The following is a 14435-nucleotide window of genomic DNA, read 5'->3' on the forward strand; positions in this document are numbered from 1 at the left end:
AACATTAAACTGATTACCAGTTGTCCAAAAATGAAGATTGGGAAAATGATAACTACCGCTTTAGTTTCTTTGCTCTGCTTGAGATCCTTGAACCGCTTGAGGTCTTCATACCGCTTGAGATCGGTAAACACTTTCTGCAAAACACCGATAGCCTAAAGACTATAATACATAATACCGGTTTGGAACAAATACCGGTTGAGCATAAGTCATACATAGAAAGTGATCTCAAAGCAAGTGTGTATCCATCAATGACAACCACAACATAAATATCAAAAATGCCAACAATCTCCCCCTTTGGCATTGATGGCAACACTTAGGAAAAAAATTGACATCTAAGTGTTTTACAACAAAAATATGCCATAATCAAAATTACTTCCCCTAAGCATATACACTACCCCTTTTGCAGAAAATACAATCTATACTACTCCCTTTCAGAGATAAACATGAAAGTATACATAACCTACATCAAAATTTTAAATACAGAATACTACTCCCCCTTTGCCAACAATGACAAAGTACAGATAAATAACCTCTGTTTCCATTATCATTAAAATCATAAGAGTTTATGACAATAAAGAGTGAAACTTGTCAAAAACTGATTTAAAGTCCTGCATAAATGTATTCATGGATAAAGACCATGACTCAAGCAATGAGGTAGCAACCTCACTTTCCATTTGCATCTGGGATACCTGTTCCTCCATGGCGTCCAAGGTACTCATCTCTTGAGTGACCGTTAAGGCATCCAGATTGAGATAGCATTTCTAGTAGAACCAATTGAAGTTCCTGCAAATATCATGTCCGATTGATGATCTCTAACTCTATTCTTGCAGACTGGAGTTGAAACCGGTGAATGGTTTGCCCATATGCGGTGAAGGAATCATAGGGCATCTTGAAGGTGCTTATGTATGTTTGCAAATCAGTTTGCAGTTTGTCTTTTTGAGCAAGCACATCATCACAAAATAGATGAGGTTGACATATCTTACTGAGCAGTAGATTCCCCTCATCCAGAGCATCTCTTATATCCTTATGTGCCTTCTGAAGTTCAGACCGGAGCTCATTCAACTTCTTCACCACGATAGTGTTCAGAGCCTTTTGATGCTTCTTTTGAGCATTGGCTTCAACAACATCTTCTAGACATTGCACTTGGTCCTCTACAACTATGCATAGGAGCTTCAATTGAGCTAGAGAGGAATCAGTACTTGGGAGATTGGTACTAGGAATCAAACTGGTGAGAGTTTCCACCGCAGTTTGAATCACATCTTCCTCCTTTTTCCTCCTTAGTGCTTCCATTTGCTTTTGAGAAAGCTTAATACTTTGCAGTAGCTCCGTTTCATTTGCAGACTGGAGGTCAATGGGATTGGTGATGTCAGTCGATTTGGCTTTACCACTGGTTGCCTTTGGGGTCTCTACATGTACACTCTTTGCCGCTTCCTCCTTTTCCTTGGCTTTTTGCTTATCTTCTTTTGCCTTCTTCTGCTCCTCAGCTTCTTTCTTTCTTTTCTCTTCTTCCTTCTTCCTTTCTTCTTCTTTCCACTTCTCTTCTTCTTTCCTCTCCTCTTCCTTCTTCTTCTTCTCCTCTTCCTATTTCTTCTCCTCTTCCTTCTTCTTCTTCTCCTCTTCTTGTTTCTTGTCTTCTTCCTTCTTCTTCTTCTCCTCTTCCTGTTTCTTCTCTTCTTCCTTCTTCTTCTTCTATTCCTCTTTTCTCTTTTGTTCCTCTTTTCTCTTCTCTTCTTCATTTCTCTTCTCTTCCTTTTTTCTCTCTCTTCCTCTTTTCTCTTCTCTTCTTCATTTCTCTTCTCCTCTTCCTTTTGCTTCTTCTCTTCTTCTGCCTGTTTCCTCTTCGCTTCCTCCTTTCTCTTTTCCTCATCCCGTTTCTCTTGTCTTTCCATTTCTATTGGTGTATCTGGAGTAACATCTTCACCATCCAAAGCATCAACATCAATAGGGTCCATTTGCTTAGTGACCTGTTCTCCTTCACTATTATACACCTCATCCAGATTTGCTATTTCTAGTTCTTATTCAGCCTTTTTGTTGGCTTCAGACACTTGGTGCAATCTCAGAGCTGCCTGGGCATGAGAGTGGGTATCTTTTACCACCTTAGGGACTTTCCCTTCTAGCAACAAGAGTCTCCTTCTTCACATAAAGAAGAGGCCTTTATAGTTTTTCATAACTTCATAAATTTCAGAATTAGACACATTAGGAAAATGTTGAGCAAATATTTCCTCTCTTATCTCCTGTTCCTTTTCTATGGCAATGCGCCATTTGTTGTCTAAAGAATTATATAAAGAATCTGGTGTCACATATTTAATTTTTGATGGCAACCAGTCATTAATACATAAATATTGAATGACTTCCTGTTCTACTTCCTCCTTCTCATTATCATTGAAATCATCAAAACAATCTGCCAAATCACTCAACACTTTTCTCCTAATGTTCTTAATAGTTCTTTGACAATGTGTCAAAGGTTTGTAAGAGGAAATATCAATATTTATCAGTGCTGATGATGCCAGTTGATTGTTGGTTGTCTTTGTCTTCTTTCTTGTTTGCCCAGTCTTCTTAGGCTTTTCTTCAGATTCTGTATCTTTTGAGTCCGGTGTGTTGCCTTTTGTGTTTCGCTTTCTCTCAAATACTTTGGTGGGTGCAACTTTCGGTTTCTTCTTTGCCAGTGACTGCTTGGTCACTTTAGGACTTGTTGAAGTAACTGGTGTTGATACAGATGGTACTTCCTTTCCTTTCTTCATAGAGGGCTCCTCAACTAGTGTAACCCTTTCCAGATAGGTGCCAGTTCTCTTCATTTTAGGATCAAGTAGTGAGGCAAGTAGGGTAGAAGCATACCCATCTATCATGTCATACATCACCTCATAACCCATAGGCTCCACTTCTTCCTTTCTGGGCTCAACAGCCTCCATTATGCACTCATCTACTTTGATGATAAAGAAGATGTCCTCTTCATACTTCTTGACAATATCAGTAGATATTCTCACCCTTTGGGTCATCTTGTGTCTAAACTCATCAAAGTATTTGTTCAAGACTTCAGGATAATTGGTTCCAACTGCTTGAAGACTTTCCCTAATTTTCTTTGTAACCGGTTGGTCAGCAGACCACTGAATATCATTGACTCTTGGGAAGTAGCCTTGGAAGTAGAAGAACAATCCGACCAATAGTTGTCTGAATTTAAATCTCAAGGCATTGTCCTATTTGATTGACTTTAGGTTCACTAGTAGTTGCCTTTGCATACAGGTGCATAAATCAAATGAAGCATCTTCCATGATCATCCTGTAGCCAGCATTTATCACTGCAGTAGAGACAGAGTTAATTCTACTAGCATGGAATTTCCGGTAACCTATGATCATGCAGGCATACTTGACCATATTTTCCTTGATGGTATTGATGGTCATTCCCCATTGGTCACTCACAGAACCGGTGAGCTTGGTCATTTCGATCTTGCTGATCTTCCTTAGGGCTGGCACTTCTCCAACATTACAAAAATCAGTAACATGAATCACTTCGGGTGTGATGTCATGTGTCTACTCCAAATACATTTTGTCACTGTGCACTCTTCTTAGAATGATGTGGATGTGATCATTTGTGAATTCTTCAAGGAAATAGACTGCATTGTGAAGCTTCTTCTTTTCCAAGATGCTGAATTTCGGTTTGATCTTCTTGTCCTTCTCGCAGAACAAGCTCAACTAAGAATGGATCACTAGAGATCCCAGGTCTTCAATTTTACAGTCAATGTAATCCGAAATACCTTCCTCAACTATAACATCAATGGGTATTTGGGATAGTACATTATCTTTTGCCTTCCGTTGGATGAAACCTACTGAATCAATGAGTGCACTAGAACTAGAGTGTGATGCTGAAGCCATGATAAACAAAGAAACTTGAAAAATACCTTCAAAAGTTGAGATTTAGGGCTTGAAAATTCCACTTTGCCACTCACTACTTTAGTTTTTGGGTTACCTCTTTGAAATCTACACTTGACCGATTGATGTTATCTTTAGATTCTTCTTCAATGTTTGAAATCTCTCTGAATTGCAAGACATCATCTTTTGTCGCTCTGCACTTGAAAACTTCTTCACTCAAAAATTGATAAGTGAAAATGACTTGAAAATCCCCTTTAAATGAATTCTCCACCTACCATGATAAATGCTCCACCATTAGGGCGTAAACCCTAATTTTCCTTTTACCGTTTCTGGTCTTCTGCCAATTGATAGGTATCACATACCGATTAAGGTCTTTTACCGGTGTAAACTGGGGGATCAAAATATTTTACCGATTTGTTTTCCCCCAAGCTTTCCTATAGCTTATTTTGCCAATTCAGAGATTTCCACACTAGGTGCAGAAGCTGGTTCTTCTAGAGACACTTCTTCTAGCTTCTTTTTCTAGGTTTTCTTCATATCCGCTTGAACAGTTTCAACATCAATCTTTCCTTTCGGAGTGACCGGTATGTCATTCGATATATTCTTTCTCATTCTGCAGAATTTTTCTATATGGCTTGGTTTGTTGCAATGATAGCAAACCATTCCAGGTGCTCTCCAAGGTCCATTATTCATGTTTCCATTCTTCCTTCTACATGTTGCAGCTGTGTGACCACTACCATGACAAATCAAATAGGTTGCTCTCCATCTGTTTGCCACTTGATAGCCACCGCTTCCTGACTGATGATTATAGGTATTAAACTGGTTTGAATTTCAGTTCCTAGAGGGTTCAGGAAAGACTCCTTGACTCCTTTGAGGATACCTTCCGGTGTTGTGGATGAAAGACCTGCATTCAAATGCTCTATGCCCAGACTTGTTGCATGCATAACAATTTCCATTGAATCTATTGGATCTAGGCTTATTGTTTAGAAAGTAAGGAAAGTTATTGTAAGCTTTGTTTCTACATACATTAGCAGTATGTCCTTCCTTGAGACAATTAAAGCAAATAGGTTTGAAATTTTTCTTACCTTTATCCTTTGGTGTCGGTTGCTTCTTTGATGCTCCATCTTTTGTTCCAGAGGTCTCACCTTCCTCATAACCAGAAAAACCAAGTCCAGTGGTATTCTTCACTGGTTTTGCTGAATCAAGATTTTGTTCTAGCTTAACAGTGCTCTTATTGAATTTGGCAAGTATTTCCTTTGACTCAGTGAGTTCTTTGGTAATAGCAGCATTGGATTCCTTCAAGGTTGCATTCTCAAAAATAGCCATGTTTATCTCACCTTTCATTTCCTCTTTTTCCACTTTGCTCTCTTGGAGATGAGCGGTAAGTGCACTGATTTCTTGCTTCAGCTTGGAGATCTCATGATCTTTGTCTTTTACTAGATGTTTAGCTTTTCTCTGGTTCTCAAGCTCTTGACACATCTTGATAGTCACTCCTTCAAGTTCCCTTCTCAAGTTGGCATTAGACTCATTTAACTTTTCAACTTCTTCAACTAGGGCTTCCATGTCTGCTTCATCAGAGGAACTATTTTCAGTTACCTCCATTAGTTTCTCAGTATGCTCTCTCCTTTTTGCCATAGAGGCCTTATACTTGACTTTGAGTTCATCATAGGCTTTCTCAGTCTAAGTGAACCGATGAGAAAGTTCCCTCATAGTGTATTCCCCCATATCTCTTTCCAAGTGGTTAAACTTATAGAAAGTTTGGCTCTGATACCAATTGATGAATACTAAGAGGGGGGGGGGTGAATTAGTATACAAAAAAATACTGAACTTAAACACTTAAACAATTTAGCAGTAAACTGGTATAACAATTTTACTAACAAACCGGTTAACACAAATGCAAACCAAATAGAAAATAAGACATTCACCCACAGAAGCACAATCACCATAACACAAGAGATTTTGATGTGGAAACCCAAATGGGAAAAATCACGATGAGATGAAACTCACAAGTAACTATTTTCTGAATAGTAACCAGACCGGTTAAGGTCATACAATGTTCTTCACCAGAATAGATCCTATTAGGAATCTCAATCTCTGTTAGGAGATAAGTCCGATTAAAGACTACCTTGTGAGAGGATTTTAGATCCACAGATGTGAACCACCTTGTTAGAGGATTTACAAAGGCTTTTCTAGGCCTACCCGATTAAGGGTTTCAGACTTGTCGAAGATGTGAGTAATCAACAAATGAATGATCTAGAAAACATCACAGTCTGCTTGGTTAGATCAATGATAGCTCATTGTTAATGCATTTTAGCATTACTTTAGTCTTCAGTAAATTCACACTCTGTTACAACACACAGACTTGATCTTCTCTTCTAAGATCGCACATACAAAAACTCATCAACCACCAAAAACCCTAACAGCTACATCTTCTAAAACCCTAGACATGATGTCCTTATAAAGGAAATTGATTTCATGTCAGTCCAATAGGATTACATTGCAAGTTCCTAGGTTCATTGCATATAGACACATTTGATAACACAACACAAAATCACCATCAAAGTGTTGGTGGATGGTAACTCATCACAAAAATACTAGTTCGTAACTCATCATAGAGTATTACCGGTTCATACAACTTTACTGATTACCGGTTGGTAACTCATCACAGAGTAATACCGGTTCAAACATTAAATAGATTACTGGTTGTCCAAAAATGAAGACTAGGAAAATGATAATTGTCACTTCAATTTCTTCACTCCTCTTGAGATCCTCAAACCGCTTGAGGTCTTCATACTGCTTGAGATCGGTAAACACTTTCTGCAAAACACCGATAGCCTAAAAACTATAATACATAATACCGGTTTGGAACAAATACTGGTTGAGCATAACTCATACATAGAAAGTGATCTCAAAGAAAGTGTGTGTCCATCAATGACAACCACAACATAAACATAAAAAATGCCAACAGTCAAAGGGGGAGTACTAGAGAAGAGAAAAATCCAATGACTCAGAGATCATCTGCTCAGGGGGAGCACACAGTTTTGGTAAGATTTTTGGACTTGAATTTTTGGATACAATTCTGAATTTTTCTCATGGGTGTTGCCATCAATGCCAAAGGGGGAGGTTGTTGGAATTGCACACTCCAATGAGAATTGTAGATGATTTAAGGTATTTTCATTGATGGCAACCTTGCAATCCTATGGCACCGACACCGACAAACTCTACACCGACAAATAGTTCACAGGTAACGACAAAGATGATTATCGGCACCCCAACCGACAGTATTTTGATTATTGTATTTTATATTTATTTGTAATATCTTTTTGTAAGATGAGAAGGCATATTGTAATAAGACTCATATATAAATATGAGATCTTGTAGATCATTTTAGATGTGGACATGGGAAGATTATTTGCAGAAGTAATGTGCGAATATTAAGGTAGATTTTGGAGTAAGGTTTATGGTTGTTGTATGAGCCTAAACCGGTACTGAACCTGGCATAGAAGATGCTGAACTAAAGCAGTACATTATACTGGATTTGCATAATCCATTTTGTAAGTCAGTGAGACTTCCCTTTGTAATTAAGCAGTGAGCTTTAGGCAGTTGGCCTTCCTGCATGTGCAGGCCCCTATTGTAAGTAATATCCATTCATTAGCCAGTGAGTGAATATTGTGGGTCACAAATCCCACCGAGGTTTTTCCCACATCGAGTTTCCTTGTTAAAAATCATGTGTTATGGTGTGCTTTCTATGTTGTGTTTATTGTTCATATTTACTGTATTAATTCTTGCTTACTGACACACTGTTTTGGAATGCAATTTATTTAATAAGGTCAGAAAATCTATTTACAGGTTAGATATTGATTCACCCCCCCTCTCATTATCTTTGGGAATCCTAACAGACCAAAGCCCTAGGATGAAGCATGAACGATGCATGAACAAGAGGAGAATGAAAAGGGATCAAAATTGCCCCAAGAATAGACCCAATAACCTAACAAAACTTTATCAATTACATAATGATATTTGGAGTGGCAAGTCAAAGTGAAGCAAGGATAATCAAGAAAATATTGAACATTTATTGTATGGTCTTGAGGCAAAAGATAAATTGGAAGAAAAATATCTAATTTGCCAACACAAACCTCAGGAAACAAAGAGAAATAATCAAGATCCTAGGATTCAAAATAGCCTCAACCTCCCTAGGAAATTCCTCATCTTATTACTCTTTGCAAGAGCAAGTAAATCAAAACTTTGTGATTCCCTAATTGTACACCTGATAAGAGGGGTTAGCCAAATGATAGAAAACACATCAAGCATACCAATGAAACGTAACAAAACAAATATCTAAATGACAAAACAAGTTAATCATCCACCTCCTAAGATTGATCCATTTTTCTCTATCTCCAAGGATCCTTCAAATCAAGGTGGCTCTCATCTTGGATGAGCACTTGATCTCTAGGATGGCTACCTAAAGAACAAGGGGTATGTGATCAAAGATCTAAATGCAAAGCAACTAAGATCTTAACATGATAGTGATATGAAACTAGCTATCATATGGTGCAAGATGATGAGATTGAAATGAAGATTAAACTAACATGATATACTATCCTGACATGATATGCTATGATTTTCTTAACATGATAAAGAAACTAACATGCTATGATAATGTTATTGTTATCTAAAGTGGTTAAGCTTATGAGAGAGGAAAATGAAAATTCTTGATAACTTGGATGCATAAAACTTGAGATCTAATAACTTGGGATTTTGTTTATGAAGAAATGGGAGCTATTTATAGAAGAAATGGTCAATAGGGTGGCCAATATTGAATTGGCTTAAGAAGGGATAGGATTTAATGATTTTCAATTCATGTGAGATTTTCAATCCAATCCCATGTTGACAAGTGTCACCATGAGATTTCTTGAGAGGAGAGGGAAGAAGCATTAAATACTTGAGTAGACATGGTGGTTGATCCCATGTGTGAAAGGTTATTAGATAAATCTATTATCCAAGGATAAAGTCTTTTTCCAATGGACAAAATCTTGTGCAAATGTTAGTGTGTTAAGAAGTGAAGTCTTGTAAGAGCAATAAATGTTTTCTGAAGACTTTGGAGGTTAACTTGTTTGAAGGGAGAAAACCCTTAATGGTTTATGTAATAGCCTTTAATGGTTATTGAAGACTTTGGGGGTTTGAGAAGTGATTTGTTTTTTCTTAGAAATGTGACAATGTTTAGGATAGGTTTTGATTTAATTAAGTGGGTTCTAGGAGGTTCTAGAAGAATGATTAGGTTGCAAGTGGATTTTGTAGGAAAATGCAAGTGGGAGGGTAATTTATAAATAATATTAATTTATTTCTATTAGAAGATGAATTTAATTAAATGTAAATTGAATTAAATTTGGAAGGGGGATTTAATCAAATAAATAGGATTTATTCAATTAACAAAAAGGTTAATTAATCAAATATTAAATCTGATTAATGGCTGAATAACAAAAAGGGAACATTAATTAAAGCTTAATCTAATTAATGGTCGGATAAGTGATAATTAAACAAATAAAATTCATTTAATTAAGTGGATAAAAATAGGTGTCTACATTTTCCCCCTCTTTAAGTGACATGTGACCACATGTTGATTAAAAGAAAAATCGCTTGATATGTTGCCAATTTTTTTTATTTTGATGTCATTACCAAATTTTTTGATATGGTGCCCCAGATATTGATTTGGATGTTGATATGATAATTATGCCCCCTCGAGAGATGAATTGAGAAAAATTTGATGATCTAGTCACTTTTGTTGATTTTTGATGATTTTTTGGATTTTTGGATTTTTTAAATTTTTTTTATTTTGATCTCCCGATAAAAACAATTGTTTGATTTGTGAAAATGTGGTGCAAGCAGAGTACACACATGCCCCACATGTCCATCTAGGTAGCACACCCAAGGTGTCATCACCGCCTACCATATAAACCCCTAGGGCTTTCTTTCCAGCTCATTTGTGCACTTGTCATTTGGAGATTGGAGCTTGGAGAAGAGAAGAGGAGAAGGAGAAAAATGGTGCCACCTCATCACCACCATTGATTCAAGCGAGTTCATCGATTTGAGAGGCCAACAATGTATGGACCTCTGGTAAGTTGAATTTCAAGCCTCTTTTGAGTGATTTTTGAGTCTTCTAGGTAGGTTTTTCAAGTTTTTTATGTGTTTTTCCATTCTCTTTCCATGCCCTAGGTTTTTCAATTTCTTTAGTGCATTCGACTGTTAAATTAACGCATACAATTTTTTATGTGGTGCATATGATTTATATCATAGCGCATTTGATCTATAAAATAATGCTATTTGATTTTTTTTGTGGCACATCTGAGTGAGTTAATAGCACATCTAATTGTTTAATTAGCGCATTTGATGAGTTTATTAGTGCATATAATATGATTGTTAGCGCATATAAAAATTGTTTTAGCGCATATGACACAGTGGCATTTTTTTGATATTTTGTGAAATTTTTGAAGTTGGCAAATTTGATATTTAGATTGTGGATGATGTTTGATACTTGTTTCTATGATTGACAGTACTTGATTTTGTCCGATATGTGGGAAATTTTGAATTTTCTTGTTGGTAGGACTTGATAAAGTGTCTGTTTTGTGTTTGGATTGATAGAGTTTATGATCGAAACTTTGGATTGATAGCGTGACTTGTGTCACTGATAGGAGAGGTTTTCTTGATAGTGTATGATCAACACTCGAAGTGTTTGATAGGTTTGTGACTAGGGCACTTGATAGGATAGGCTAAGATGAACCTTTCCATGTTGATAAGAGTGTAAGATCGAAACTCTTGATTTGATAGGGTGATTGACATCACTGATAGGATAGGATAATATGAACCCACCTAATTTGATAAGAGTTTATGATCGAAAATCTTGAATGATAGCATGATTTTCATCACTGGTAGGATAGGCTAAGATGAACCCACCTGATTTGATAAGAGTTTATGATCAAAACTCCTGAATGATAGCATGATTTTTTCATTGATAGGGGCTCAATGAGATTGATTAAGATCTCACTTTGAGCTGATAGAATACTTGTTTGATTTAAGTCATGATTTATCGATCCTTTTGATAGATAGAACTGATATGGTGTTGATATCTTGATGTAGGCATCAGTTGGTGTATTGATGTCTCGAAAGCGATACTCGAAGACATTCTCTAGTAGGAGAGATCTTACTAATGATGATAGGATTGTTATTGCTGCGTGTGGCTTATCTTATCCGAAGAACAAGGCTCTATTGACTACATTAGCAGAGAGGTGGCATAGTGATCATAACACCTTTCATTTGCCGACTGGAGAGATCACAGTGACACCGGAGGATGTATATCGGATCTTGCAGATTCTTATCAAAGGTGAGTTTGTCACCTATGATGTTGAGAAGCAAGGAGACTTAGAGGCACTACGATAGTTTTTTGGTGATCTGCATATCAGTGGATAATCAATTGCATGGCAATACATGGTTGATCAGTATGTACCACTGCCTTCGGTGCTAGAAGGTTTGATTGGTGACTTCATCTATCCAGACAAGAGGTCACATGGATTTTCCATCGGATTGGGTCGTGTATAGGAGCAAATGGTGAGGCACATGATAGGTTATGCCTGGGGGATTTGTGTGTTGGCCCACCTGTACCATGATTTGCACCAGGTAGTGTAGACACATAAATTTATCTACTAATTAAATGTAGTATATATTTATTTAATGACTAATATTCCTCTTTTTAATTAAATTGACATTTAATTAATTCATCTTGGCCTATTCTGCTATTCTAGTTAAATAAATTTTGTCAATTTATTTAATTACTAACTATAGTCCAAATTATTAAATAAATCTAATTTATTTAATATTCACCCCTTTCCTCCTATTTAAATAAATTTAACATTTATTTAAAAATCATAAATCCCCAAATCAAATCCCCTTTTTAAATAAATGAATATTTATTTTAAAATGACTCATCCACTTGCATTCTCCTACAAATGCAAGTTGCACATTTAAATAGATTTTTATTTAAATAAATCCTATTTATCCACACCCACATCTATCTAGATTTTTCTAGACTCTTCTAGATTCTTCTAACCCCTTCTAATTTAACCTAACCCCTCTTCTAATCATTTGCACAATCCTAATCTAGGATTAACCCTCAACCCACCATCTCACCTATTTAAGACTCTTACAGAGTCATAAATGCTTTCTTTCTTCAACACTCCAACCCACATGGGTCTTGACCCTTTAGTCAAGGCTTAACCATGGGTAAAATTTGCACAAGAATTTACCCATTGGGTAATAACCTTACTCTTGGATAATAGCTTTATCCAATAACCCAACCCACATGAGGTTACCCTCATGTCTTCTCAAGCATTAAATTCTCCTTCCCTCTCCTCTCAAGCCATCTCATGTTGACACTTGTCATCATGGGGTTGGGTTGAAAACCATCACATGGATCATGAATCATGCTATCTTGGCCCTCCATAAACCAGATTAATCTTGACCATCCAATCTTCTATTTTGCCTATAAATAGAACCCTTCTCCTCAAGCAAAGGAGGAAGCATTAGAGCATTGTTACTATACTGGTATTAGCATAGACATTTAGAGCTTTCTCATAGCATAATATTTGCATTTGCATAGAATTTTTTCTTTCATCTTCAACCATCTTGAATATTCATATGGCATCAATGGTCAGTGCTAAAATATGATAGCTTACAATGGAAGTATCTTAGGAAGGCTCTTTCCCTTTCTCTTGTTATTTAAGCTTCTTGCATGTTTCTTTGAATCTCTTTTGGTATGCTTTGGATGGTTTTTAGTTCTTTGTTTTAGTATCATGGTTGAACTAACATATTAACATTGAGATTTTCTTTTGACTCTTGTAGCCATTTCTCACAACATCACACAGTATATAATGAGGCAACGAGTTTGTCAGTGTAATGTGGAAAAATGGTGAATGATGAGATCAAGAGGAAAACTACCCTTTCCCTCAAGGAGAGATGAGAGTTTCACTATTGATTACCCTTCAAACACTTTTCACCAAATTAAATTTGGAAGAGGAGAGGAGAATTCACTAGATTCAACCTTCAAAGATGAAGATTGAATTTTGAATGAAATGGGAATGATAAGTTGATCCCCTCTTCCGTATTTGAAATGGAAAGGAATTGATTGAATTATGTAGTGCGAAAGTGACAAATAATTGATTATAACTTGAGATCAGAATATGGGATGAATTCATGCATCTGGATCTGGTAGTAATATGTTGAAAGGAAGTCGCCCTCCGAATTTGAGGAAAAGTTCCCTGGACTATGGCGGGAACGTACATTGTCCTCCGAAAAATTTGCGAAATGAAAAGGGTTTTTCCGCCTATGCAAATGGAGCCCCAATCTGAAAGTACAACTGAACACCTGCAACCTACACACAAAAAAGAGAGGAAAATGGGTTGGGATTGGGGGTTTGCCTTTAGGTCAAACCCCAGTTTTGGAATTAACCAAGTAATGAAAGAAAGTACTTGCAAGTATCCGTAAATGAAAGACTGAATTGTAAATCACCTCATGGGAGGTTGTGATAGAAATGTTGATAGAAATGCTTGTGTGGAATTGAATGTTGGAATCAATCTCCTCTTCAATGGTTGAATCCTTGAATTGAATGCAACACCTATACTTGAAGGGAGACTTGAGAATGCTCAATGCTGAAAAATAATGCTTGAATGCTTGAATACTCTTGAATGCTTGATCGCTTCTGCAACTTGAACTTATCCAACTTTGACCTATCCAACTTATGCAAATGAGAGGATGAATGCCCCTTAAATACATGTTAGTGGATTTGATTTTCATCATAGGCCGACATCGGGGGAATTTCCCTCCTAATGCACAAGCAACAATGCAACCCTAGGAAGGGTCCTGCCCCAAAATAGGGCAGGGACAGGGGTACCACGCCCCTATCCTAGGAGGAAAAGGGCACTATGCCCCTATCCAAGGGGAGAGAGTGGCGCCACAACCCTGTCCTAACCCTTTCTCCAAGGTAGAGTGTGGGCAGGGTGATGCAGAGGCCAAGAAAGAAGTTGTTTCTGAGGGTTGAGCAATCTCTGGTCTTCGATCAAGCTAGAGGATTTGATATCGCATGTGTGAAGACCCTAATGCAGTCAAAAATTGCTATGGTCACAATTTTATGACACTACATTTATCCCCCACTTTAACGGGAGTATAAGAGTACGCCAATATTGTCGGTAAAGTTCAAGGAAACAAGATTGAAAGACTTTTACCACATCAAGGAGGCAAGATATGCCAAACCCCAGTGGACTTAGGATCTTATGAATTTAATTGACAAAGTAAAAGGGAAAATCAAAAAGGGGAGAACCATGACTGCAAGTAGCAAATTTCCCTTCACTATGAGTCATGAAAGCAAGGATACCAAAGATTACAAAGCAAAACAAAATTCACTAAGTAATTCTAAGTATCAAAGAAGGAAAATACGAGTAGAGTGTATGCCCCCATATTAAAGTGATCGCGCATGCCTTATCGGGAGCGATTTATTTAAGGTAGGATACACCCAAGAGAGAGAGA

Source organism: Cryptomeria japonica, chromosome 6 (assembly GCF_030272615.1).
Source record: "Cryptomeria japonica chromosome 6, Sugi_1.0, whole genome shotgun sequence".
Lineage (NCBI taxonomy): Eukaryota > Viridiplantae > Streptophyta > Pinopsida > Cupressales > Cupressaceae > Cryptomeria > Cryptomeria japonica.